Source organism: Heptranchias perlo, unplaced genomic scaffold, assembly GCF_035084215.1.
Source record: "Heptranchias perlo isolate sHepPer1 unplaced genomic scaffold, sHepPer1.hap1 HAP1_SCAFFOLD_74, whole genome shotgun sequence".
In the NCBI taxonomy this organism is placed as follows: domain Eukaryota; kingdom Metazoa; phylum Chordata; class Chondrichthyes; order Hexanchiformes; family Hexanchidae; genus Heptranchias; species Heptranchias perlo.
This window is the reverse complement of record NW_027139772.1, coordinates 2783882-2809786: the sequence shown is the minus strand read 5'-3', so window position 1 is coordinate 2809786 and position 25905 is coordinate 2783882. Positions and strand designations below refer to the sequence as shown.

At 59.8% G+C, this 25905-nt stretch overlaps 1 pseudogene; it reads right to left on the bottom strand.

The window, feature by feature from the left end:
* Positions 1-847: 847 nt before the first annotated feature.
* LOC137319144 (zinc finger protein 436-like) lies at positions 848-24331 on the bottom strand (annotated as a pseudogene).
* Positions 24332-25905: the final 1574 nt, after the last annotated feature.

The window sequence follows — 25905 nt, the reverse complement described above, 5'->3', positions numbered from 1 at the left end:
ACCCCCCCTCACTAATCAGACCCCCCCTCACTAATCAGACCCCCCCTCACTAATCAGACCACCGCCCTCACTAATCAGACCCCCCCTCACTAATCAGACCCCCCCCCTCACTAATCAGACCCCCCCTCACTAATCAGACCCCCCCCCTCACTAATCAGACCCCTCCTCACTAATCAGACCCCCCCTCACTAATCAGACCCCACCTCACTAATCAGACCCCCCCTCACTAATCAGACCCCCCCTCACTAATCAGACCCCCCCTCACTAATCAGACCCCCCCTCACTAATCAGACCCCCCCTCACTAATCAGACCCCTCCTCACTAATCAGACCCCCCCTCACTAATCAGACCCCCCCTCACTAATCAGACCCCCCCTCACTAATCAGACCACCGCCCTCACTAATCAGACCCCCCCTCACTAATCAGACCCCCCCCCTCACTAATCAGACCCCCCCCCTCACTAATCAGACCCCCCCCTCACTAATCAGATCCCCCCCTCACTAATCAGACCCCTCCTCACTAATCAGACCCCCCCCCTCACTAATCAGACCCCCCCTCACTAATCAGACCCCCCCCTCACGAATCAGACCCCCCCTCACTAATCAGACCCCCCCCTCACTAATCAGACCCCCCCCCTCACTAATCAGACCCCCCCTCACTAATCAGACCCCTCCTCACTAATCAGACCCCTCCTCACTAATCAGACCCCCGCCCTCACTAACCCGACCCCCCCCTCACTAATCAGACCCCCCCTCACTAATCAGACCCCCGCCCTCACTAACCCGACCCCCCCCCTCACTATTCAGACCCCCCCCCTCACTAACCCGACCCCCCCCCCCTCACTATTCAGACCCCCGCACTCACTAATCAAAAGCAAAACATGCGATGCTGGACATCAGAAATAAAAACAGAAAATGCTGGAAAAACCGAGCAAGTCAGGCAGCGTCTGACGGAAGGTCATCGACCTGAAACATTAACTCTGTTTCTCTCTCCACAAGATGCTGCCTGACTCGCATTTTCTGTGTTTATCCCTGCAGTCACTTGTGAACTTGCTGGTGTGTCCTCAAGTGGGATGGACGGGTGTATCTTTTCCCACACACGGAGCAGGTGAACGGTCTCTCCCCGGTGTGAGTGCGTTGGTGTTTCAGCAGGTCCCCTGTGCTTTTAAAGCTCTTCTCACATTCAGAGCATTTAAAAGGTCTCTCGTCAGTGTGAACTCGCTGGTGTGCAGTGAGGTGGGACGAACAAATGTATCCCTTCCCACACACGGAGCAGGTGAACGGCCTCTCCCCGGTGTGAGTGCGCTGGTGCGTCAGATGGTGGGATGAACGAGTGAATCCCTTCCCACACACGGAGCAGGTGAACGGCCTCTCATCTGTGTGAACAGCCTGGTGTGTCAGATGGTGGGATGAAGACCTGAATCCTTTCCCACACACGGAGCAGACGAACGGTCTCTCGCCGGTGTGAACTCGCTTGTGATCAGTGAGGCTTGAGGATGAAGTGAAACCTCTCCCGCACACGGAGCAGGTGAACGGCCTCTCCCCGGTGTGAACTCGCTGGTGCTCAATGAGGGTGGCTGACTGCCTGAACCTCTTCCCGCAGTGAGAGCAACTGAACGGCCTCTCGTCAGTGTGAACTCGCTGGTGTGACCGGAGGACGGATGCCCAAGTGAATCCCTTCCCACACACGGGGCAGGTGAACGGCCTCTCCCCGGTGTGACTGCGCCGGTGAATTTCCAGCCGGGAGGGGAAACTGAATCCCTTCCCGCAGTCCCCACATTTCCACGGTTTCTCCGTGGTCCGGGTGTCCTTGTGTCTCTCCAGGTTGGACGATCAGTTGAAGCCTCGTCCACACACAGAACACGTGGACGGTTTCTCCCCGCTGTGAATGGTGCGATGTTTTTTCAGGCTGTGTAACTGGTGAAAGCTCTTTCCACACTCAGTGCACTGGAACACTCTCACTCGGGGCTGAGAGTCTCGGTGATTTCCCACTCACACTGATGTTTGAAATCTTTTCCCACAGACAGAACAGACAAACATTTCTCCTTCCACATTCAAAGACCGATGATATTCAGGTCCTGATGAATCGAGGGACTCCGTCAAATCCTGACGTGATGTTTGATTTGAGTTTCCCGTCTGTAAATCCTCCCCTTCTAATCCCCTGTAAAAGGAGTTTACAAAAGTCCTCACTGTAAATACAGGATAGAAATTCAGAGCAGACAATTCTAGTTTCTCTGGAACATTCTTCCCGCTCATTCCCCCAGACTGTAAATCCCCGTCCCACACACTCTCCCTCCTCCCTGTGCTGAAATCCAAACCCATCGCACCATCTCCATCATTCCTTCCCTCCACTCCCAGTTTCCTCCCTCCCTCTACTCTGGTCGGGTTCAGTTCTCCACTGGGAGCAGAGTGAGAGGAAAATAAATGAGGCACAGGGACCCTGAAGCCCCGCCCACTCTTTGTTCACAGTCACTGGGACCCTGAAGCCCCGCCCACTCTTTGTTCACAGTCACTGGGACCCTGAAGCCCCGCCCACTCTTTGTTCACAGTCACTGGGACCCTGAAGCCCCGCCCACTCTTTGTTCCCGGTCACTGGGACCCTGAAGCCCCGCCCACACTTTGTTCACAGTCACAGGGACCCTGAAGCCCCGCCCACTCTTTGTTCACAGTCACTGGGACCCTGAAGCCCCGCCCACTCTTTGTTCACAGTCACAGGGACCCTGAAGCCCCGCCCACTCTTTGTTCACAGTCACTGGGACCCTGAAGCCCCGCCCACTCTTTGTTCACAGTCACTGGGACCCTGAAGCCCCGCCCACTCTTTGTTCACAGTCACTGGGACCCTGAAGCCCCGCCCACTCTTTGTTCCCGGTCACTGGGACCCTGAAGCCCCGCCCACTCTTTGTTCCCGGTCACTGGGACCCTGAAGCCCCGCCCACTCTTTGTTCCCGGTCACTGGGACCCTGAAGCCCCGCCCACTCTTTGTTCCCGGTCACAGGGACCCTGAAGCCCCGCCCACTCTTTGTTCACAGTCACTGGGACCCTGAAGCCCCGCCCACTCTTTGTTCACAGTCACTGGGACCCTGAAGCCCCGCCCACTCTTTGTTCACCGTCACAGGGACCCTGAAGCCCCGCCCACTCTTTGTTCATAGTCACAGGGACCCTGAAGCCCCGCCCACTCTTTGTTCCCTGTCACTGGGACCCTGAAGCCCCGCCCACTCTTTGTTCACAGGCACAGGGACCCTGAAGCCCCGCCCACTCTTTGTTCACCGTCACAGGGACCCTGAAGCCCCGCCCACTCTTTGTTCACCGTCACTGGGACCCTGAAGCCCCGCCCACTCTTTGTTCCTGGTCACAGGGACCCTGAAGCCCCGCCCACTCTTTGTTCACAGTCACAGGGACCCTGAAGCCCCGCCCACTCTTTGTTCACAGTCACAGGGACCCTGAAGCCCCGCCCACTCTCTGTTCCCAGTCACTGGGACCCTGAAGCCCCGCCCACTCTTTGTTCACAGTCACTGGGACCCTGAAGCCCCGCCCACTCTTTGTTCACAGTCACTGGGACCCTGAAGCCCCGCCCACTCTTTGTTCATAGTCACAGGGACCCTGAAGCCCCGCCCACTCTTTGTTCATAGTCACAGGGACCCTGAAGCCCCGCCCACTCTTTGTTCCCTGTCACTGGGACCCTGAAGCCCCGCCCACTCTTTGTTCACAGGCACAGGGACCCTGAAGCCCCGCCCACTCTTTGTTCACCGTCACAGGGACCCTGAAGCCCCGCCCACTCTTTGTTCACCGTCACTGGGACCCTGAAGCCCCGCCCACTCTTTGTTCCTGGTCACAGGGACCCTGAAGCCCCGCCCACTCTTTGTTCACAGTCACAGGGACCCTGAAGCCCCGCCCACTCTTTGTTCACAGTCACAGGGACCCTGAAGCCCCGCCCACTCTCTGTTCCCAGTCACTGGGACCCTGAAGCCCCGCCCACTCTTTGTTCACAGTCACTGGGACCCTGAAGCCCCGCCCACTCTTTGTTCCCAGTCACAGGGACCCTGAAGCCCCGCCCACTCTTTGTTCCTGGTCACTGGGACCCTGAAGCCCCGCCCACTCTTTGTTCCCAGTCACAGGGACCCTGAAGCCCCGCCCACTCTTTGTTCACCGTCACAGGGACCCTGAAGCCCCGCCCACTCTTTGTTCACAGGCACAGGGACCCTGAAGCCCCGCCCACTCTTTGTTCACAGTCACTGGGACCCTGAAGCCCCGCCCACTCTTTGTTCCCTGTCACAGGGACCCTGAAGCCCCGCCCACTCTTTGTTCACAGTCACTGGGACCCTGAAGCCCCGCCCACTCTTTGTTCACCGTCACAGGGACCCTGAAGCCCCGCCCACTCTTTGTTCCCAGTCACTGGGACCCTGAAGCCCCGCCCACTCTTTGTTCACAGTCACAGGGACCCTGAAGCCCCGCCCACTCTTTGTTCACCGTCACAGGGACCCTGAAGCCCCGCCCACTCTTTGTTCCCCGTCACTGGGACCCTGAAGCCCCGCCCACTCTTTGTTCACCGTCACTGGGACCCTGAAGCCCCGCCCACTCTTTGTTCACAGTCACTGGGACCCTGAAGCCCCGCCCACTCTTTGTTCACAGTCACAGGGACCCTGAAGCCCCGCCCACTCTTTGTTCACAGTCACAGGGACCCTGAAGCCCCGCCCACTCTTTGTTCCCGGTCACTGGGACCCTGAAGCCCCGCCCACTCTTTGTTCACAGTCACAGGGACCATGAGGACCCGCCCACTCTTTGTTCACAGTCACAGGGACCCTGAAGCCCCGCCCACTCTTTGTTCCTGGTCACAGGGACCCTGAAGCCCCGCCCACTCTTTGTTCACAGTCACAGGGACCCTGAAGCCCCGCCCACTCTTTGTTCCTGGTCACAGGGACCCTGAAGCCCCGCCCACTCTTTGTTCACAGTCACAGGGACCCTGAAGCCCCGCCCACTCTTTGTTCCTGGTCACAGGGACCCTGAAGCCCCGCCCACTCTTTGTTCATAGTCACAGGGACCCTGAAGCCCCGCCCACTCTTTGTTCATAGTCACAGGGACCCTGAAGCCCCGCCCACTCTTTGTTCCCTGTCACTGGGACCCTGAAGCCCCGCCCACTCTTTGTTCACAGGCACAGGGACCCTGAAGCCCCGCCCACTCTTTGTTCACAGTCACTGGGACCCTGAAGCCCCGCCCACTCTTTGTTCACCGTCACAGGGACCCTGAAGCCCCGCCCACTCTTTGTTCACCGTCACTGGGACCCTGAAGCCCCGCCCACTCTTTGTTCCTGGTCACAGGGACCCTGAAGCCCCGCCCACTCTTTGTTCACAGTCACAGGGACCCTGAAGCCCCACCCACTCTTTGTTCACAGTCACAGGGACCCTGAAGCCCCGCCCACTCTCTGTTCCCAGTCACTGGGACCCTGAAGCCCCGCCCACTCTTTGTTCACAGTCACTGGGACCCTGAAGCCCCGCCCACTCTTTGTTCCCAGTCACAGGGACCCTGAAGCCCCGCCCACTCTTTGTTCCTGGTCACTGGGACCCTGAAGCCCCGCCCACTCTTTGTTCCCAGTCACAGGGACCCTGAAGCCCCGCCCACTCTTTGTTCACCGTCACAGGGACCCTGAAGCCCCGCCCACTCTTTGTTCACAGGCACAGGGACCCTGAAGCCCCGCCCACTCTTTGTTCACAGTCACTGGGACCCTGAAGCCCCGCCCACTCTTTGTTCCCTGTCACAGGGACCCTGAAGCCCCGCCCACTCTTTGTTCACAGTCACTGGGACCCTGAAGCCCCGCCCACTCTTTGTTCACCGTCACAGGGACCCTGAAGCCCCGCCCACTCTTTGTTCCCAGTCACTGGGACCCTGAAGCCCCGCCCACTCTTTGTTCACAGTCACAGGGACCCTGAAGCCCCGCCCACTCTTTGTTCACCGTCACAGGGACCCTGAAGCCCCGCCCACTCTTTGTTCCCCGTCACTGGGACCCTGAAGCCCCGCCCACTCTTTGTTCACCGTCACTGGGACCCTGAAGCCCCGCCCACTCTTTGTTCACAGTCACTGGGACCCTGAAGCCCCGCCCACTCTTTGTTCACAGTCACAGGGACCCTGAAGCCCCGCCCACTCTTTGTTCACAGTCACAGGGACCCTGAAGCCCCGCCCACTCTTTGTTCACAGTCACAGGGACCCTGAAGCCCCGCCCACTCTTTGTTCACAGTCACAGGGACCCTGAAGCCCCGCCCACTCTTTGTTCACAGTCACAGGGACCCTGAAGCCCCGCCCACTCTTTGTTCACAGTCACAGGGACCCTGAAGCCCCGCCCACTCTTTGTTCACAGTCACAGGGACCCTGAAGCCCCGCCCACTCTTTGTTCACAGTCACAGGGACCCTGAAGCCCCGCCCACTCTTTGTTCCCGGTCACTGGGACCCTGAAGCCCCGCCCACTCTTTGTTCACAGTCACAGGGACCATGAGGACCCGCCCACTCTTTGTTCACAGTCACAGGGACCCTGAAGCCCCGCCCACTCTTTGTTCCTGGTCACAGGGACCCTGAAGCCCCGCCCACTCTTTGTTCACAGTCACAGGGACCCTGAAGCCCCGCCCACTCTTTGTTCCTGGTCACAGGGACCCTGAAGCCCCGCCCACTCTTTGTTCACAGTCACAGGGACCCTGAAACCCCGCCCACTCTTTGTTCACAGTCACAGGGACCCTGAAGCCCCGCCCACTCTTTGTTCCTGGTCACAGGGACCCTGAAGCCCCACCCACTCTTTGTTCACAGTCACAGGGACCCTGAAGCCCCGCCCACTCTTTGTTCACAGTCACAGGGACCCTGAAGCCCCGCCCACTCTTTGTTCCTGGTCACAGGGACCCTGAAGCCCCGCCCACTCTTTGTTCACAGTCACTGGGACCCTGAAGCCCCGCCCACTCTTTGTTCACAGTCACTGGGACCCTGAAGCCCCGCCCACTCTTTGTTCACAGTCACAGGGACCCTGAAGCCCCGCCCACTCTTTGTTCACAGTCACTGGGACCCTGAAGCCCCGCCCACTCTTTGTTCACAGTCACAGGGACCCTGAAGCCCCGCCCACTCTTTGTTCCTGGTCACAGGGACCCTGAAGCCCCGCCCACTCTTTGTTCACAGTCACAGGGACCCTGAAGCCCCGCCCACTCTTTGTTCCTGGTCACAGGGACCCTGAAGCCCCGCCCACTCTTTGTTCACAGTCACAGGGACCCTGAAGCCACGCCCACTCTTTGTTCCTGGTCACAGGGACCCTGAAGCCCCGCCCACTCTTCGTTCACAGTCACTGGGACCATGAAGCCCCGCCCACTCTTTGTTCACAGTCACTGGGACCCTGAAGCCCCGCCCACTCTTTGTTCACCATCACTGGGACCCTGAAGCCCCGCCCACTCTTTGTTCACAGTCACTGGGACCCTGAAGCCCCGCCCACTCTTTGTTCCTGGTCACAGGGACCCTGAAGCCCCGCCCACTCTTTGTTCACAGTCACTGGGACCCTGAAGCCCCGCCCACTCTTTGTTCACAGTCACAGTGACCCTGAAGCCCCGCCCACTCTTTGTTCCTGGTCACAGGGACCCTGAAGCCCCGCCCACTCTTTGTTCACAGTCACAGGGACCCTGAAACCCCGCCCACTCTTTGTTCCTGGTCACAGGGACCCTGAAGCCCCGCCCACTCTTTGTTCACAGTCACAGGGACCCTGAAGCCCTGCCCACTCTTTGTTCCTGGTCACAGGGACCCTGAAGCCCCGCCCACTCTTTGTTCACAGTCACTGGGACCATGAAGCCCCGCCCACTCTTTGTTCACAGTCACAGGGACCCTGAAGCCCCGCCCACTCTTTGTTCACAGTCACAGGGACCCTGAAGCCCCGCCCACTCTTTGTTCACAGTCACTGGGACCCTGAAGCCCCGCCCACTCTTTGTTCACAGTCACTGGGACCCTGAAGCCCCGCCCACTCTTTGTTCACAGTCACAGGGACCCTGAAGCCCCGCCCACTCTTTGTTCACAGTCACAGGGACCCTGAAGCCCCGCCCACTCTTTGTTCACAGTCACTGGGACCCTGAAGCCCCGCCCACTCTTTGTTCACAGTCACAGGGACCCTGAAGCCACGCCCACTCTTTGTTCCTGGTCACAGGGACCCTGAAGCCCCGCCCACTCTTTGTTCACAGTCACAGGGACCCTGAAGCCCCGCCCACTCTTTGTTCACAGTCACAGGGACCCTGAAGCCCCGCCCACTCTTTGTTCACAGTCACAGGGACCCTGAAGCCCCGCCCACTCTTTGTTCACAGTCACTGGGACCCTGAAGCCCCGCCCACTCTTTGTTCACCGTCACAGGGACACTGAAGCCCCGCCCACTCTTTGTTCACAGTCACAGGGACCCTGAAGCCCCGCCCACTCTTTGTTCACAGTCACAGGGACCCTGAAGCCCCGCCGACTCTTTGTTCCTGGTCACAGGGACCCTGAAGCCCCGCCCACTCTTTGTTCACAGTCACAGGGACCCTGAAGCCCCGCCCACTCTTTGTTCACAGTCATAGGGACCCTGAAGCCCCGCCCACTCTTTGTTCCCAGTCACAGGGACCCTGAAGCCCCGCCCACTCTTTGTTCCCAGTCACTGGGACCCTGAAGCCCCGCCCACTCTTTGTTCACAGTCACAGGGACCCTGAAGCCACGCCCACTCTTTGTTCACAGTCACTGGGACCCTGAAGCCCCGCCCACTCTTTGTTCACAGTCACAGGGACCCTGAAGCCCCGCCCACTATTTGTTCACAGTCACTGGGACCCTGAAGCCCCGCCCACTCTTTGTTCACAGTCACTGGGACCCTGAAGCCCCGCCCACTCTTTGTTCACAGTCACTGGGTCCCTGAAGCCCCGCCCACTCTTTGTTCACCATCACTGGGACCCTGAAGCCCCGCCCACTCTTTGTTCCCGGTCACAGGGACCCTGAAGCCCCGCCCACTCTTTGTTCACCGTCACTGGGACCCTGAAGCCCCGCCCACTCTTTGTTCCCGGTCACTGGGACCCTGAAGCCCCGCCCACTCTTTGTTCCCGGTCACTGGGACCCTGAAGCCCCGCCCACTCTTTGTTCCCCGTCACTGGGACCCTGAAGCCCCGCCCACTCTTTGTTCACCGTCACAGGGACCCTGAAGCCCCGCCCACTCTTTGTTCACAGGCACAGGGACCCTGAAGCCCCGCCCACTCTTTGTTCCCAGTCACTGGGACCCTGAAGCCCCGCCCACTCTTTGTTCCCTGTCACTGGGACCCTGAAGCCCCGCCCACTCTTTGTTCACAGTCACTGGGACCCTGAAGCCCCGCCCACTCTCTGTTCCCTGTCACAGGGACCCTGAAGCCCCGCCCACTCTTTGTTCCCAGTCACTGGGACCCTGAAGCCCCGCCCACTCTTTGTTCACAGTCACTGGGACCCTGAAGCCCCGCCCACTCTTTGTTCACAGTCACTGGGACCCTGAAGCCCCGCCCACTCTTTGTTCACAGTCACTGGGACCCTGAAGCCCCGCCCACTCTTTGTTCACAGTCACTGGGAACCTGAAGCCCCGCCCACTCTTTGTTCACAGTCACTGGGACCCTGAAGCCCCGCCCACTCTCTGTTCCCTGTCACAGGGACCCTGAAGCCCCGCCCACTCTTTGTTCACCGTCACTGGGACCCTGAAGCCCCGCCCACACTTTGTTCACCGTCACTGGGACGCTGAAGCCCCGCCCCCTCTTTGTTCCCGGTCACTGGGACCCTGAAGCCCCGCCCACTCTTTGTTCCCTGTCACAGGGACCCTGAAGCCCCGCCCACTCTTTGTTCCCGGTCACTGGGACCCTGAAGCCCCGCCCATTCTTTGTTCCCGGTCACAGGGACCCTGAAGCCCCGCCCACTCTTTGTACCCGGTCACAGGGACCCTGAAGCCCCGCCCACTCTTTGTTCCCGGTCACAGGGACCCTGAAGCCCCGCCCACTCTTTGTTCACAGTCACAGGGAACCTGAAGCCCCGCCCACAGGGACCCTGAAGCCCCGCCCACTCTTTGTTCCCGGTCACTGGGACCCTGAAGCCCCGCCCACTCTTTGTTCACCGTCACTGGGACGCTGAAGCCCCGCCCACTCTTTGTTCCCTGTCACTGGGACCCTGAAGCCCCGCCCACTCTTTGTTCCCGGTCACTGGGACCCTGAAGCCCCGCCCACTCTTTGTTCCCGGTCAATGGGACCCTGAAGCCCCGCCCACTCTTTGTTCACCATCACTGGGACCCTGAAGCCCCGCCCACTCTTTGTTCCCGGTCACTGGGACCCTGAAGCCCCGCCCACTCTTTGTTCCTAGTCACTGGGACCCTGATGCCCCGCCCACTCTTTGTTCCCAGTCACTGGGACCCTGAAGCCCCGCCCACTCTTTGTTCACAGTCACTGGGACCCTGAAGCCCCGCCCACTCTTTGTTCACAGTCACGAGGACCCCGAAGCCCCGCCCACTCTTTGTTCACCGTCACTGGGACCCTGAAGCCCCGCCCACTCTTTGTTCACAGTCACTGGGACCCTGAAGCCCCGCCCACTCTTTGTTCACAGTCACTGGGACCCTGAAGCCCCGCCCACTCTTTGTTCCTGGTCACAGGGACCCTGAAGCCCCGCCCACTCTTTGTTCCCGGTCACTGGGACCCTGAAGCCCCGCCCACTCTTTGCTCCCTGTCACAGGGACCCTGAAGCCCCGCCCACTCTTTGTTCCCCGTCACTGGGACCCTGAAGCCCCGCCCACTCTTTGTTCACCGTCACTGGGACCCTGAAGCCCCGCCCACTCTTTGTTCACAGTCACTGGGACCCTGAAGCCCCGCCCACTCTTTGTTCACAGTCACAGGGACCCTGAAGCCCCGCCCACTCTTTGTTCACAGTCACAGGGACCCTGAAGCCCCGCCCACTCTTTGTTCACAGTCACAGGGACCCTGAAGCCCCGCCCACTCTTTGTTCACAGTCACAGGGACCCTGAAGCCCCGCCCACTCTTTGTTCACAGTCACAGGGACCCTGAAGCCCCGCCCACTCTTTGTTCACAGTCACAGGGACCCTGAAGCCCCGCCCACTCTTTGTTCACAGTCACAGGGACCCTGAAGCCCCGCCCACTCTTTGTTCACAGTCACAGGGACCCTGAAGCCCCGCCCACTCTTTGTTCCCGGTCACTGGGACCCTGAAGCCCCGCCCACTCTTTGTTCACAGTCACAGGGACCATGAGGACCCGCCCACTCTTTGTTCACAGTCACAGGGACCCTGAAGCCCCGCCCACTCTTTGTTCCTGGTCACAGGGACCCTGAAGCCCCGCCCACTCTTTGTTCACAGTCACAGGGACCCTGAAGCCCCGCCCACTCTTTGTTCCTGGTCACAGGGACCCTGAAGCCCCGCCCACTCTTTGTTCACAGTCACAGGGACCCTGAAACCCCGCCCACTCTTTGTTCACAGTCACAGGGACCCTGAAGCCCCGCCCACTCTTTGTTCACAGGCACAGGGACCCTGAAGCCCCGCCCACTCTTTGTTCACAGTCACAGGGACCCTGAAACCCCGCCCACTCTTTGTTCCTGGTCACAGGGACCCTGAAGCCCCACCCACTCTTTGTTCACAGTCACAGGGACCCTGAAGCCCCGCCCACTCTTTGTTCACAGTCACAGGGACCCTGAAGCCCCGCCCACTCTTTGTTCCTGGTCACAGGGACCCTGAAGCCCCGCCCACTCTTTGTTCACAGTCACTGGGACCCTGAAGCCCCGCCCACTCTTTGTTCACAGTCACTGGGACCCTGAAGCCCCGCCCACTCTTTGTTCACAGTCACAGGGACCCTGAAGCCCCGCCCACTCTTTGTTCACAGTCACTGGGACCCTGAAGCCCCGCCCACTCTTTGTTCACAGTCACAGGGACCCTGAAGCCCCGCCCACTCTTTGTTCCTGGTCACAGGGACCCTGAAGCCCCGCCCACTCTTTGTTCACAGTCACAGGGACCCTGAAGCCCCGCCCACTCTTTGTTCCTGGTCACAGGGACCCTGAAGCCCCGCCCACTCTTTGTTCACAGTCACAGGGACCCTGAAGCCACGCCCACTCTTTGTTCCTGGTCACAGGGACCCTGAAGCCCCGCCCACTCTTCGTTCACAGTCACTGGGACCATGAAGCCCCGCCCACTCTTTGTTCACAGTCACTGGGACCCTGAAGCCCCGCCAACTCTTTGTTCACAGTCACTGGGACCCTGAAGCCCCGCCCACTCTTTGTTCACAGTCACTGGGACCCTGAAGCCCCGCCCACTCTTTGTTCACCATCACTGGGACCCTGAAGCCCCGCCCACTCTTTGTTCACAGTCACTGGGACCCTGAAGCCCCGCCCACTCTTTGTTCCTGGTCACAGGGACCCTGAAGCCCCGCCCACTCTTTGTTCACAGTCACTGGGACCCTGAAGCCCCGCCCACTCTTTGTTCACAGTCACAGTGACCCTGAAGCCCCGCCCACTCTTTGTTCCTGGTCACAGGGACCCTGAAGCCCCGCCCACTCTTTGTTCACAGTCACAGGGACCCTGAAACCCCGCCCACTCTTTGTTCCTGGTCACAGGGACCCTGAAGCCCCGCCCACTCTTTGTTCACAGTCACAGGGACCCTGAAGCCCTGCCCACTCTTTGTTCCTGGTCACAGGGACCCTGAAGCCCCGCCCACTCTTTGTTCACAGTCACTGGGACCATGAAGCCCCGCCCACTCTTTGTTCACAGTCACTGGGACCCTGAAGCCCCGCCCACTCTTTGTTCACAGTCACAGGGACCCTGAAGCCCCGCCCACTCTTTGTTCACAGTCACTGGGACCCTGAAGCCCCGCCCACTCTTTGTTCACAGTCACTGGGACCCTGAAGCCCCGCCCACTCTTTGTTCACAGTCACAGGGACCCTGAAGCCCCGCCCACTCTTTGTTCACAGTCACAGGGACCCTGAAGCCCCGCCCACTCTTTGTTCACAGTCACTGGGACCCTGAAGCCCCGCCCACTCTTTGTTCACAGTCACAGGGACCCTGAAGCCCCGCCCACTCTTTGTTCCTGGTCACAGGGACCCTGAAGCCCCGCCCACTCTTTGTTCACAGTCACAGGGACCCTGAAGCCCCGCCCACTCTTTGTTCACAGTCACAGGGACCCTGAAGCCCCGCCCACTCTTTGTTCACAGTCACAGGGACCCTGAAGCCCCGCCCACTCTTTGTTCACAGTCACTGGGACCCTGAAGCCCCGCCCACTCTTTGTTCACAGTCACAGGGACCCTGAAGCCCCGCCCACTCTTTGTTCACAGTCACAGGGACCCTGAAGCCCCGCCCACTCTTTGTTCACAGTCACAGGGACCCTGAAGCCCCGCCCACTCTTTGTTCCTGGTCACAGGGACCCTGAAGCCCCGCCCACTCTTTGTTCACAGTCACAGGGACCCTGAAGCCCCGCCCACTCTTTGTTCACAGGCACAGAGACCCTGAAGCCCCGCCCACTCTTTGTTCACAGGCACAGGGACCCTGAAGCCCCGCCGACTCTTTGTTCCTGGTCACAGGGACCCTGAAGCCCCGCCCACTCTTTGTTCACAGTCACAGGGACCCTGAAGCCCCGCCCACTCTTTGTTCCTGGTCACAGGGACCCTGAAGCCCCGCCCACTCTTTGTTCACAGTCACAGGGACCCTGAAGCCCCGCCGACTCTTTGTTCCTGGTCACAGGGACCCTGAAGCCCCGCCCACTCTTTGTTCACAGTCACAGGGACCCTGAAGCCCCGCCCACTCTTTGTTCACAGTCATAGGGACCCTGAAGCCCCGCCCACTCTTTGTTCCCAGTCACAGGGACCCTGAAGCCCCGCCCACTCTTTGTTCCCAGTCACTGGGACCCTGAAGCCCCGCCCACTCTTTGTTCACAGTCACAGGGACCCTGAAGCCACGCCCACTCTTTGTTCACAGTCACTGGGACCCTGAAGCCCCGCCCACTCTTTGTTCACAGTCACAGGGACCCTGAAGCCCCGCCCACTATTTGTTCACAGTCACTGGGACCCTGAAGCCCCGCCCACTCTTTGTTCACAGTCACTGGGACCCTGAAGCCCCGCCCACTCTTTGTTCACAGTCACTGGGTCCCTGAAGCCCCGCCCACTCTTTGTTCACCATCACTGGGACCCTGAAGCCCCGCCCACTCTTTGTTCCCGGTCACAGGGACCCTGAAGCCCCGCCCACTCTTTGTTCACCGTCACTGGGACCCTGAAGCCCCGCCCACTCTTTGTTCCCGGTCACTGGGACCCTGAAGCCCCGCCCACTCTTTGTTCCCGGTCACTGGGACCCTGAAGCCCCGCCCACTCTTTGTTCCCCGTCACTGGGACCCTGAAGCCCCGCCCACTCTTTGTTCACCGTCACAGGGACCCTGAAGCCCCGCCCACTCTTTGTTCACAGGCACAGGGACCCTGAAGCCCCGCCCACTCTTTGTTCCCAGTCACTGGGACCCTGAAGCCCCGCCCACTCTTTGTTCCCTGTCACTGGGACCCTGAAGCCCCGCCCACTCTTTGTTCCCAGTCACTGGGACCCTGAAGCCCCGCCCACTCTCTGTTCCCTGTCACAGGGACCCTGAAGCCCCGCCCACTCTTTGTTCCCAGTCACTGGGACCCTGAAGCCCCGCCCACTCTTTGTTCACAGTCACTGGGACCCTGAAGCCCCGCCCACTCTTTGTTCACAGTCACTGGGACCCTGAAGCCCCGCCCACTCTTTGTTCACAGTCACTGGGACCCTGAAGCCCCGCCCACTCTTTGTTCACAGTCACTGGGAACCTGAAGCCCCGCCCACTCTTTGTTCACAGTCACTGGGACCCTGAAGCCCCGCCCACTCTCTGTTCCCTGTCACAGGGACCCTGAAGCCCCGCCCACTCTTTGTTCACCGTCACTGGGACCCTGAAGCCCCGCCCACACTTTGTTCACCGTCACTGGGACGCTGAAGCCCCGCCCCCTCTTTGTTCCCGGTCACTGGGACCCTGAAGCCCCGCCCACTCTTTGTTCCCTGTCACAGGGACCCTGAAGCCCCGCCCATTCTTTGTTCCCGGTCACAGGGACCCTGAAGCCCCGCCCACTCTTTGTACCCGGTCACAGGGACCCTGAAGCCCCGCCCACTCTTTGTTCCCGGTCACAGGGACCCTGAAGCCCCGCCCACTCTTTGTTCACAGTCACAGGGAACCTGAAGCCCCGCCCACAGGGACCCTGAAGCCCCGCCCACTCTTTGTTCCCGGTCACTGGGACCCTGAAGCCCCGCCCACTCTTTGTTCACCGTCACTGGGACGCTGAAGCCCCGCCCACTCTTTGTTCCCTGTCACTGGGACCCTGAAGCCCCGCCCACTCTTTGTTCCCGGTCACTGGGACCCTGAAGCCCCGCCCACTCTTTGTTCCCGGTCAATGGGACCCTGAAGCCCCGCCCACTCTTTGTTCACCATCACTGGGACCCTGAAGCCCCGCCCACTCTTTGTTCCCGGTCACTGGGACCCTGAAGCCCCGCCCACTCTTTGTTCCTAGTCACTGGGACCCTGATGCCCCGCCCACTCTTTGTTCCCAGTCACTGGGACCCTGAAGCCCCGCCCACTCTTTGTTCACAGTCACTGGGACCCTGAAGCCCCGCCCACTCTTTGTTCACAGTCACTAGGACCCCGAAGCCCCGCCCACTCTTTGTTCACCGTCACTGGGACCCTGAAGCCCCGCCCACTCTTTGTTCACAGTCACTGGGACCCTGAAGCCCCGCCCACTCTTTGTTCACAGTCACTGGGACCCTGAAGCCCCGCCCACTCTTTGTTCCCGGTCACAGGGACCCTGAAGCCCCGCCCACTCTTTGTTCCCGGTCACTGGGACCCTGAAGCCCCGCCCACTCTTTGCTCCCTGTCACAGGGACCCTGAAGCCCCGCCCACTCTTTGTTCCCGGTCACAGGGACCCTGAAGCCCCGCCCACTCTTTGTACCCGGTCACAGGGTCCCTGAAGCCCCGCCCACTCTTTGTTCACAGTCACTGGGACCCTGAAGCCCCGCCCACTCTTTGTTCCCAGTCACTGGGACCCTGAAGCCCCGCCCACTCTTTGTTCACAGTCACTGGGACCCTGAAGCCCCGCCCACTCTTTGTTCACAGTCACTGGGACCCTGAAGCCCCGCCCACTCTTTGTTCACAGTCACTGGGACCCTGAAGACCCGCCCACTCTTTGTTCACAGTCACTGGGAACCTGAAGCCCCGCCCACTCTTTGTTCACAGTCACTGGGACCCTGAAGCCCCGCCCACTCTCTGTTCCCTGTCACAGGGACCCTGAAGCCCCGCCCACTCTTTGTTCACCGTCACTGGGACCCTGAAGCCCCGCCCACTCTTTGTTCCCGGTCACTGGGACCCTGAAGCCCCGCCCATTCTTTGTTCCCGGTCACAGGGACCCTGAAGCCCCGCCCACTCTTTGTACCCGGTCACAGGGACCCTGAAGCCCCGCCCACTCTTTGTTCCCGGTCACAGGGACCCTGAAGCCCCGCCCACTCTTTGTACCCGGTCACAGGGACCCTGAAGCCCCGCCCACTCTTTGTTCACAGTCACTGGGACCCTGAAGCCCCGCCCACTCTTTGTTCCCAGTCACTGGGACCCTGAAGCCCCGCCCACTCTTTGTTCACAGTCACTGGGACCCTGAAGCCCCGCCCACTCTTTGTTCACAGTCACTGGGACCCTGAAGCCCCGCCCACTCTTTGTTCACAGTCACTGGGACCCTGAAGACCCGCCCACTCTTTGTTCACAGTCACTGGGAACCTGAAGCCCCGCCCACTCTTTGTTCACAGTCACTGGGACCCTGAAGCCCCGCCCACTCTCTGTTCCCTGTCACAGGGACCCTGAAGCCCCGCCCACTCTTTGTTCACCGTCACTGGGACCCTGAAGCCCCGCCCACTCTTTGTTCCCGGTCACTGGGACCCTGAAGCCCCGCCCATTCTTTGTTCCCGGTCACAGGGACCCTGAAGCCCCGCCCACTCTTTGTACCCGGTCACAGGGACCCTGAAGCCCCGCCCACTCTTTGTACCCGGTCACAGGGACACTGAAGCCCCGCCCACAGGGACCCTGAAGCCCCGCCCACTCTTTGTTCCCGGTCACTGGGACCCTGAAGCCCCGCCCACTCTTTGTTCACCGTCACTGGGACGCTGAAGCCCCGCCCACTCTTTGTTCCCTGTCACTGGGACCCTGAAGCCCCGCCCACTCTTTGTTCCCGGTCACTGGGACCCTGAAGCCCCGCCCACTCTTTGTTCCCGGTCAATGGGACCCTGAAGCCCCGCCCACTCTTTGTTCACCGTCACTGGGACCCTGAAGCCCCGCCCACTCTTTGTTCCCGGTCACTGGGACCCTGAAGCCCCGCCCACTCTTTGTTCCTAGTCACTGGGACCCTGATGCCCCGCCCACTCTTTGTTCCCAGTTACTGGGACCCTGAAGCCCCGCCCACTCTTTGTTCACAGTCACAGGGACCCTGAAGCCCCGCCCACTCTTTGTTCACAGTCACTAGGACCCTGAAGCCCCGCCCACTCTTTGTTCACCGTCACTGGGACCCTGAAGCCCCGCCCACTCTTTGTTCACAGTCACTGGGACCCTGAAGCCCCGCCCACTCTTTGTTCACAGTCACTGGGACCCTGAAGCCCCGCCCACTCTTTGTTCCTGGTCACAGGGACCCTGAAGCCCCGCCCACTCTTTGTTCACAGTCACTGGGACCCTGAAGCCCCGCCCACTCTTTGTTCACCGTCACTGGGACGCTGAAGCCCCGCCCACTCTTTGTTCCCGGTCACTGGGACCCTGAAGCCCCGCCCACTCTTTGCTCCCTGTCACAGGGACCCTGAAGCCCCGCCCACTCTTTGTTCCCGGTCACAGGGACCCTGAAGCCCCGCCCACTCTTTGTACCCGGTCACAGGGACCCTGAAGCCCCGCCCACTCTTTGTTCCCGGTCACAGGGTCCCTCAAGCCCCGCCCACTGGGACCCTGAAGCCCCGCCCACTCTTTGTTCCCGGTCACTGGGACCCTGAAGCCCCGCCCACACTTTGTTCCCTGTCACTGGGACCCTGAAGCCCCGCCCACTCTTTGTTCCCAGTCACTGGGACCCTGAAGCCCCGCCCACTCTTTGTTCGCAGTCACTGGGACCCTGAAGCCCCGCCCACTCTCTGTTCCCAGTCACTGGGACCCTGAAGCCCCGCCCACTCTTTGTTCACAGTCACTGGGACCCTGAAGCCCCGCCCACTCTTTGTTCACAGTCACTGGGACCCTGAAGCCCCGCCCACTCTTTGTTCACCGTCACTGGGACCCTGAAGCCCCGCCCACTCTTTGTTCCCGGTCACTGGGACCCTGAAGCCCCGCCCATTCTTTGTTCCCGGTCACAGGGACCCTGAAGCCCCGCCCACTCTTTGTACCCGGTCACAGGGACCCTGAAGCCCCGCCCACTCTTTGTTCCCGGTCACAGGGACCCTGAAGCCCCGCCCACTCTTTGTACCCGGTCACAGGGACCCTGAAGCCCCGCCCACTCTTTGTTCACAGTCACTGGGACCCTGAAGCCCCGCCCACTCTTTGTTCCCAGTCACTGGGACCCTGAAGCCCCGCCCACTCTTTGTTCACAGTCACTGGGACCCTGAAGCCCCGCCCACTCTTTGTTCACAGTCACTGGGACCCTGAAGCCCCGCCCACTCTTTGTTCACAGTCACTGGGACCCTGAAGACCCGCCCACTCTTTGTTCACAGTCACTGGGAACCTGAAGCCCCGCCCACTCTTTGTTCACAGTCACTGGGACCCTGAAGCCCCGCCCACTCTCTGTTCCCTGTCACAGGGACCCTGAAGCCCCGCCCACTCTTTGTTCACCGTCACTGGGACCCTGAAGCCCCGCCCACTCTTTGTTCCCGGTCACTGGGACCCTGAAGCCCCGCCCATTCTTTGTTCCCGGTCACAGGGACCCTGAAGCCCCGCCCACTCTTTGTACCCGGTCACAGGGACCCTGAAGCCCCGCCCACTCTTTGTACCCGGTCACAGGGACACTGAAGCCCCGCCCACAGGGACCCTGAAGCCCCGCCCACTCTTTGTTCCCGGTCACTGGGACCCTGAAGCCCCGCCCACTCTTTGTTCACCGTCACTGGGACGCTGAAGCCCCGCCCACTCTTTGTTCCCTGTCACTGGGACCCTGAAGCCCCGCCCACTCTTTGTTCCCGGTCACTGGGACCCTGAAGCCCCGCCCACTCTTTGTTCCCGGTCAATGGGACCCTGAAGCCCCGCCCACTCTTTGTTCACCGTCACTGGGACCCTGAAGCCCCGCCCACTCTTTGTTCCCGGTCACTGGGACCCTGAAGCCCCGCCCACTCTTTGTTCACAGTCACTGGGACCCTGATGCCCCGCCCACTCTTTGTTCCCAGTTACTGGGACCCTGAAGCCCCGCCCACTCTTTGTTCACAGTCACAGGGACCCTGAAGCCCCGCCCACTCTTTGTTCACAGTCACTAGGACCCTGAAGCCCCGCCCACTCTTTGTTCACCGTCACTGGGACCCTGAAGCCCCGCCCACTCTTTGTTCACAGTCACTGGGACCCTGAAGCCCCGCCCACTCTTTGTTCACAGTCACTAGGACCCTGAAGCCCCGCCCACTCTTTGTTCCTGGTCACAGGGACCCTGAAGCCCCGCCCACTCTTTGTTCACAGTCACTGGGACCCTGAAGCCCCGCCCACTCTTTGTTCACCGTCACTGGGACGCTGAAGCCCCGCCCACTCTTTGTTCCCGGTCACTGGGACCCTGAAGCCCCGCCCACTCTTTGCTCCCTGTCACAGGGACCCTGAAGCCCCGCCCACTCTTTGTTCCCGGTCACAGGGACCCTGAAGCCCCGCCCACTCTTTGTACCCGGTCACAGGGACCCTGAAGCCCCGCCCACTCTTTGTTCCCGGTCACAGGGTCCCTCAAGCCCCGCCCACTGGGACCCTGAAGCCCCGCCCACTCTTTGTTCCCGGTCACTGGGACCCTGAAGCCCCGCCCACACTTTGTTCCCTGTCACTGGGACCCTGAAGCCCCGCCCACTCTTTGTTCCCAGTCACTGGGACCCTGAAGCCCCGCCCACTCTTTGTTCGCAGTCACTGGGACCCTGAAGCCCCGCCCACTCTCTGTTCCCAGTCACTGGGACCCTGAAGCCCCGCCCACTCTTTGTTCACAGTCACTGGGACCCTGAAGCCCCGCCCACTCTTTGTTCACAGTCACTGGGACCCTGAAGCCCCGCCCACTCTTTGTTCACAGTTACTGGGACCCTGAAGCCCCGCCCACTCTTTGTTCACCGTCACAGGGACCCTGAAGCCCCGCCCACTCTTTGTTCACCGTCACTGGGACCCTGAAGCCCCGCCCACTCTTTGTTCCCGGTCACTGGGACCCTGAAGCCCCGCCCACTCTTTGTTCACCGTCACTGGGACCCTGAAGACCCGCCCACTCTTTGTTCCTGGTCACTGGGACCCTGAAGCCCCGCCCACTCTTTGTTCACCGTCACTGGGACACTGAAGCCCCGCCCACACTTTGATCACCGTCACTGGGACCCTGAAGCCCCGCCCACTCTTTGTTCACCGTCACTGGGACCCTGAAGCCCCGCCCACTCTTTGTTCCCGGTCACTGGGACCCTGAAGCCCCGCCCACTCTTTGTTCCTAGTCACTGGGACCCTGATGCCCCGCCCACTCTTTGTTCCCAGTCACTGGGACCCTGAAGCCCCGCCCACTCTTTGTTCACAGTCACTGGGACCCTGAAGCCCCGCCCACTCTTTGTTCACAGTCACTAGGACCCTGAAGCCCCGCCCACTCTTTGTTCACAGTCACTGGGACACTGAAGCCCCGCCCACTCTTTGTTCACAGTCACAGGGACCCTGAAGCCCCGCCCACTCTTTGTTCACAGTCACTGGGACCCTGAAGCCCCGCCCACTCTTTGTTCACAGTCACTGGGACCCTGAAGCCCCGCCCACTCTTTGTTCACAGTCACAGGGACCCTGAAGCCCCGCCCACTCTTTGTTCCCGGTCACTGGGACCCTGAAGCCCCGCCCACTCTTTGTTCCCGGTCACTGGGACCCTGAAGCCCCGCCCACTCTTTGTTCCCTGTCACTAGGACCCTGAAGCCCCGCCCACTCTTTGTTCACAGTCACTGGGACCCTGAAGCCCCGCCCACTCTTTGTTCCTAGTCACTGGGACCCTGATGCCCCGCCCACTCTTTGTTCCCGGTCACTGGGACCCTGAAGCCCCGCCCACTCTTTGCTCCCTGTCACAGGGACCCTGAAGCCCCGCCCACTCTTTGTTCCCGGTCACAGGGACCCTGAAGCCCCGCCCACTCTTTGTACCCGGTCACAGGGACCCTGAAGCCCCGCCCACTCTTTGTTCCCGGTCACAGGGTCCCTCAAGCCCCGCCCACTGGGACCCTGAAGCCCCGCCCACTCTTTGTTCCCGGTCACAGGGTCCCTCAAGCCCCGCCCACTGGGACCCTGAAGCCCCGCCCACTCTTTGTTCCCTGTCACTGGGACCCTGAAGCCCCGCCCACTCTTTGTTCCCAGTCACTGGGACCCTGAAGCCCCGCCCACTCTTTGTTCACAGTCACTGGGACCCTGAAGCCCCGCCCACTCTCTGTTCCCAGTCACTGGGACCCTGAAGCCCCGCCCACTCTTTGTTCACAGTCACTGGGACCCTGAAGCCCCGCCCACTCTTTGTTCACAGTCACTGGGACCCTGAAGCCCCGCCCACTCTTTGTTCACAGTTACTGGGACCCTGAAGCCCCGCCCACTCTTTGTTCACCGTCACAGGGACCCTGAAGCCCCGCCCACTCTTTGTTCACCGTCACTGGGACCCTGAAGCCCCGCCCACTCTTTGTTCCCGGTCACTGGGACCCTGAAGCCCCGCCCACTCTTTGTTCACCGTCACTGGGACCCTGAAGACCCGCCCACTCTTTGTTCCTGGTCACTGGGACCCTGAAGCCCCGCCCACTCTTTGTTCACCGTCACTGGGACCCTGAAGCCCCGCCCACACTTTGATCACCGTCACTGGGACCCTGAAGCCCCGCCCACTCTTTGTTCACCGTCACTGGGACCCTGAAGCCCCGCCCACTCTTTGTTCCCGGTCACTGGGAACCTGAAGCCCCGCCCACTCTTTGTTCCTAGTCACTGGGACCCTGATGCCCCGCCCACTCTTTGTTCCCAGTCACTGGGACCCTGAAGCCCCGCCCACTCTTTGTTCACAGTCACTGGGACCCTGAAGCCCCGCCCACTCTTTGTTCACAGTCACTAGGACCCTGAAGCCCCGCCCACTCTTTGTTCACAGTCACTGGGACAATGAAGCCCCGCCCACTCTTTGTTCACAGTCACAGGGACCCTGAAGCCCCGCCCACTCTTTGTTCCCGGTCACTGGGACCCTGAAGCCCCGCCCACTCTTTGTTCCCGGTCACTGGGACCCTGAAGCCCCGCCCACTCTTTGTTCCTAGTCACTGGGACCCTGATGCCCCGCCCACTCTTTGTTCCCAGTCACTGGGACCCTGAAGCCCCGCCCACTCTTTGTTCACAGTCACTGGGACCCTGAAGCCCCGCCCACTCTTTGTTCCCTGTCACTGGGACCCTGAAGCCCCACCCACTCTTTGTTCCCAGTCACTGGGACCCTGAAGCCCCGCCCACTCTTTGCTCCCTGTCACAGGGACCCTGAAGCCCCGCCCACTCTTTGTTCCCGGTCACAGGGACCCTGAAGCCCCGCCCACTGGGACCCTGAAGCCCCGCCCACTCTTTGCTCCCTGTCACAGGGACCCTGAAGCCCCGCCCACTCTTTGTTCCCGGTCACAGGGACCCTGAAGCCCCGCCCACTGGGACCCTGAAGCCCTGCCCACTCTTTGTTCACCGTCACTGGGACGCTGAAGCCCCGCCCACTCTTTGTTCCTGGTCACTGGGACCCTGAAGCCCCGCCCACTCGTTGTTCACCGTCACTGGGACGCAGAAGCCCCGCCCACTCTTTGTTCCCGGTCACTGGGACCCTGAAGACCCGCCCACTCTTTGTTCCCTGTCACTGGGACCCTGAAGCCCCGCCCACTCTTTGTTCCCAGTCACTGGGACCCTGAAGCCCCGCCCACTCTTTGCTCCCTGTCACAGGGACCCTGAAGCCCCGCCCACTCTTTGTTCCCGGTCACAGGGACCCTGAAACCCCGCCCACTTTTTGTACCCGGTCACAGGGACCCTGAAGCCCCGCCCACTCTTTGTTCCCGGTCACAGGGACCCTGAAGCCCCGCCCACTGGGACCCTGAAGCCCCGCCCACTCTTTGTTCACCGTCACTGGGACGCTGAAGCCCCGCCCACTCTTTGTTCCCGGTCACTGGGACCCTGAAGCCCCGCCCACTCTTTGTTCCCTGTCACTGGGACCCTGAAGCCCCGCCCACTCTTTGTTCCCAGTCACTGGGACCCTGAAGCCCCGCCCACTCTTTGTTCACAGTCACTGGGACCCTGAAGCCCCGCCCACTCTTTGTTCCCCGTCACTGGGACCCTGAAGCCCCGCCCACTCTTTGTTCACAGTCACTGGGACCCTGAAGCCCCGCCCACTCTCTGTTCCCAGTCACTGGGACCCTGAAGCCCCGCCCACTCTTTGTTCACCGTCACAGGGACCCTGAAGCCCCGCCCACTCTTTGTTCCCAGTCACAGGGACCCTGAAGCCCCGCCCACTCTTTGTTCACAGTCACTGGGACCCTGAAGCCCCGCCCACTCTTTGTTCACAGTCACTGGGACCCTGAAGCCCCGCCCACTCTTTGTTCACAGTCACTGGGACCCTGAAGCCCCGCCCACTCTTTGTTCACAGTCACTGGGACCCTGAAGCCCCGCCCACTCTTTGTTCACAGTCACAGGGACCCTGAAGCCCCGCCCACTCTTTGTTCCCGGTCACAGGGACCCTGAAGCCCCGCCCACTCTTTGTTCACAGTCACAGGGACCCTGAAGCCCCGCCCACTCTTTGTTCCCGGTCACAGGGACCCTGAAGCCCCGCCCACTCTTTGTTCCCGCTCCAGGATTGATGCGCCTGCGCCCTGTTCCCTCCCTGACTTCCCCCTCGCTCACCTGGGCGGCCGCCGGGCTCTCACTCGAGGTCTGAGGCCTTCACCCGGAGCGCCATTTCTCGCCTGCGTCCAGCCGCTCCTTCCGGATTCAGCGCACTTTGCGCATGCTCAGTGCATTCTCGGTTCTGCGCTTGCGCACCGGGAACCTACAATCATTGATAGAGCACTTTCCGCCGCGCGAGGAATTGTGGGTAATAACATCGCCATTGACAACGTTAGTTGGTGAACAGCGAATTGCTTCGTCATCCCCTCGAGAATTCAAGTCTTCTTTCGGCATATAAATAGGAAACAGGTAGTAAGAGGAGAGGTGGGGCCTCCAAGAGAATGGTATATCCAAGTTTGCAGATGACACCAAGTTAGGAGGCACAGCAAGTTGTGTAGATGGGAGCAGGAACAGTAATGAAGAAAATAATAGCATGAAAGAGTGACAAATCCCCAGGACCAGATGGTTTCCATCCCAGGGTTTTAAAGGAAGTAGGTGAGCACATTGCAGATGCCCTAACTATAATCTTTCAAAGTTCTCTAGATTCAGGAACTCCAGATTGGAAAATTGCACATGTCACTCCACTTTTTAAGAAAGGAGAGGGAAACCAGGGAATTGTAGACCAGTTAGCATAACATCTGTTGTGGGGAAAATGCTGGAGTCTATAATTAAGGATAGGATGACTGAACACCTCGAGAATTTTCAGTTAATCAGAGAGAGCCAGCATGGATTTGTGAAAGGTAGGTCGTGCCTGACAAACCTGATTGAATTTTTTGAAGAGGTGACTAAAGTAGTGGACAGGGGAATGTCAATGGATGTTATTTTTATGGACTTCCAGAAGGCATTTGATAAGATCCCACATAAGAGACTGTTAGCTAAGATAGAAGCCCATGGAATCGAGGGAAAAGTACAGACTTGGTTAGGAAGTTGGCTGAGCGAAAGGCGACAGAGAGTAGGGATCATGGGGAGGTACTCACATTGGCAGGATGTGACTAGTGGAGTCCCGCAGGGATCTGTCTTGGGGCCTCAATTATTCACAATATTTCTTAACGACTTAGATGAAGGCATAGAAAGTCTCATATCTAAGTTTGCCGATGACACAAAGATTGGTGGCATTGTAAGCAGTGTAGATGAAACATAAAATTACAAAGGGATATTGATAGATTAGGTGAATGGGCAAAACTGTGGCAAATGGAATTCAATGTAGACAAATGTGAGGTCATCCACTTTGGATCAAAAAAGGATAGAACAGGGTACTTTCTAAATGGTAAAAAGTTAAAAACAGTGGATGTCCAAAGGGACTTAAGGGTTCAGGTATATAGATCATTGAAGTGTCTTGAACAGGTGCAGAAAATAATCAATAAAGCTAATGGAATGCTGGCCTTTATATCGAGAGGACTAGAGTACAAGGGGGCAGAAGTAATGCTGCAGCTATACAAAACCCTGGTTAGACCGCACCTGGAGTACTGTGAGCAGTTCTGGGCACCGCACCTTCGGAAGGACATATTGGCCTTGGAGGGAGTGCAGCGTAGGTTTACTAGAATGATACCCAGACTTCAAGGGTTAAGTTACGAGGAGAGATTACACAAATTGGGGTTGTATTCTCTGGAGTTTTGAAGGTTAAGGGGTGATCTGATCGAAGTTTATAAGATATTAAGGGGAACAGATAGGGTGGATAGAGAGAAACTATTTCCGCTGGTTGGGGATTCTGGGAGTAGGGGGCACAGTCTAAAAATTAGAGCCAGACCTTTCAGGAGCGAGATTAGAAAACATTTCTACACATAAAGGGTTGTAGAAGTTTGGAACTCTCTTCCGCAAACGGCAATTGATACTAGCTCAATTGCTAAATTTAAATCTGAAATAGATAG